The sequence below is a fragment of the Elephantulus edwardii genome, unplaced genomic scaffold (genome assembly GCF_000299155.1).
Source record: "Elephantulus edwardii isolate Elephantulus edwardi_28Jun2011 unplaced genomic scaffold, EleEdw1.0 scaffold00062, whole genome shotgun sequence".
Taxonomy (NCBI): Eukaryota; Metazoa; Chordata; class Mammalia; order Macroscelidea; family Macroscelididae; genus Elephantulus; species Elephantulus edwardii.
Genome location: NW_006399812.1, coordinates 16,226,164 through 16,228,615, shown reverse-complemented (window position 1 = coordinate 16,228,615; position 2,452 = coordinate 16,226,164). Strand labels below are relative to the sequence as shown.

Genomic DNA, 2,452 nt, shown 5'->3' with positions numbered 1-2,452 from the left:
CTTTCCTGAACTGACTAGAGTATCAATTCAAATGCCCAGGATAAAAATCCATTTTTAGGGGGTGGGGGCTGGGGGGAGGGCTGGGCAGGGAGAAAAGTGCAACAATGAATGAATGGAAATCTAAAATCTTTGTAAATGTTCATTAAAATAAAAAAAGATAAAAAATCCATTTTTAGCTTTGTTCTTGGTCTCCGACAGTGGGAACTTCTTTGGGGCTTGGATGTGTTTGGAAGCCCTCCTAGATAGCCCTCATCTCCTGAGCTCCCAATCCTCCTGATGCAGAGTCAAGTAGCCTGTGCCTCTCACAGATGTCAAACGCAAAGCTACTGCTCAAGTGAGTGAACATGCCGTCTGCCTTCTCTGTCAAGTGAGGATGTCAGCACCCATGAGTATTTCTGACAGAGTAAATGACTTTTCTTAATGACTTTGAAACTATTATAAGCTCAGGAGAGACCTGTCACCTCTCTAATTGGACACTTTATGATATTTTTCTGTTTGCTTCATTTTCTTTCACTAGATTACCAGTCTTTTGAAGCAAGTCAGCTGACAGAAGTCATTCCTTTTTGCCTTTTGTTATTTTTTTTTCAAGTCTCACAACAATAGTTTTAACTTTATTTTTTCCTTTCCATCACCCAATGCCATGAACCCCACAAATGATTCTTAGACTAATAACACATGCAGCAGTCAGACACTAGGATTTTCGGGGGTATTTTTAATGACTGAAATAGAAGATTTTAAATCTCAGCTTCTGAAAGAACCACTTGTTTTTGCCTGTCTTGTCCTCTCCTCAAACTTGATCTTGGCTTCCCGCCTTGCCTTGCATTTAAGAGCAGGGTCTCTGAAGACATCCTTGTTAACAACGGTTTTGTCCAAGGGGATATCCACAGAGTACCTTGTGGGCCTGAGGTGATTGTAGTTATAAACTTTCACAAAGGACTTGATCTTTGACCTCCTGGCAATTTTTTTCTTGCCCATGGCAGCTGTCACTTTTCGGGGATAGCGGTCAATTCTAGCTACCAGAGCGTGGCTGTAGGGGCGGTCGGAGGTGCCATCAACAATGTTCTTGACGATGACAGCTTTGCGTCCAGAGTAACGTCCGGCCAGGACCAGCACCACTTTCCCTGGTTTCCTGAACTTGCCCATTTCGACAGCTGCCAGCCAGACCGACAACAAAAAGGCCTTTTGTTATTTTTAACTGAAGCTTTCTTGAGTGACATTGACACTGATCAAGAGCTCAAGACTGAGACAGGAGAATGCTAGCCTCTGCCTTTGTTCTGGTTTTCCTTGGGGAAAACACAGGTTGACCGTTTACTCCTTTTTATTATTTTGACATTCAGAAATTACTTTATGACTTTGACCGCCTGTTGCATTGATCCATGGGAAACATTTCAAGATCCAAGGCTTTATGGATAAAATTTTCACCAGTGATTATGTAAAGCAGCAAAAAGGCTAGGGAGAAATATGTGAGAACAACCAGAAAACTTGAAGTTTTCTGAAGCACTCAGAGAACATGGGTTTTTTAGCATTATGTAAAACTTGAGGGATTATTTCAGTGGCGCTACATCTAGCAATGAAGACTCTCCATGCTCAGGGCTGGAGAAGCAGCAGCTTAGTGAGATACACCGAGGGAGGAAGGGCAGCTTAACGACTGGGGGCCAGGGACAGCAGGACTGGCAGCACGGTCCTGATTAACAGAGCTTTCCAAATTCAGGTCAGTCCTCCACACACAATCTCCGTATAGCAAGAGTTTCTATCAGTGCTGCAAGTGTGCAGCAGGGTGACAGCAGGAACTGATGAATCTCAGTGATGATGGTTTCTCTACCACAACAACAGATTCTGAAATTCTAAAGAACATTTTTAATGAATTTCTCATTTTTTAGATCAATTTGAGATTTACATAACAGTTACAGTTGCCATTAATGCCACTCAATTCCCCCTTTTATGAATGTCTTGCATTTTGTCATTGCTTTTAGGTGCCATGGAATCCTAGCAAGTCTATGAACAACAGATGAAATCTTGCCCAGTCCTGTGCCATCCTCACAATCTCTGCTTTGCTTTTAAGTCCATTGTTGCAGTCATCGCGTTGGCTAGTAATGTCATAACTAATGAACTAATATTAATATGCTACACGGGGAGCTCTGGTGGCCTAGTAGTAAGAAGCTGCACTGTAATCCCAAAACCACACAGTTTGAATCCACCAGATGCTCCTCAGGAGGATGGGCAATCTGCTCCTGTGCAATTTGCTGCCTCAGAAAACCCACTGGAGAGTTGGCTAAGAGTCGACTCTGACTCCACATCACACAGCAACACTAAGAAAAATCACAATTTTATTTACGTTTCCTCAGTTTTTACCTAATAATAATAATATACCTCTTCTCTCTTCCAGCATTCCACCCAGGATATCACATTACATTTAGTTGTCATGATTCCTTAAACGCCTCTTGACTGTGAC

General features: G+C 42.4%; 1 pseudogene; it reads right to left on the bottom strand.

Moving 5' to 3' along the window:
- Positions 1-712: 712 nt before the first annotated feature.
- Positions 713-1,143, bottom strand: LOC102848934 (annotated as a pseudogene).
- Between the last annotated feature and the right edge of the window lie 1,309 nt (positions 1,144-2,452).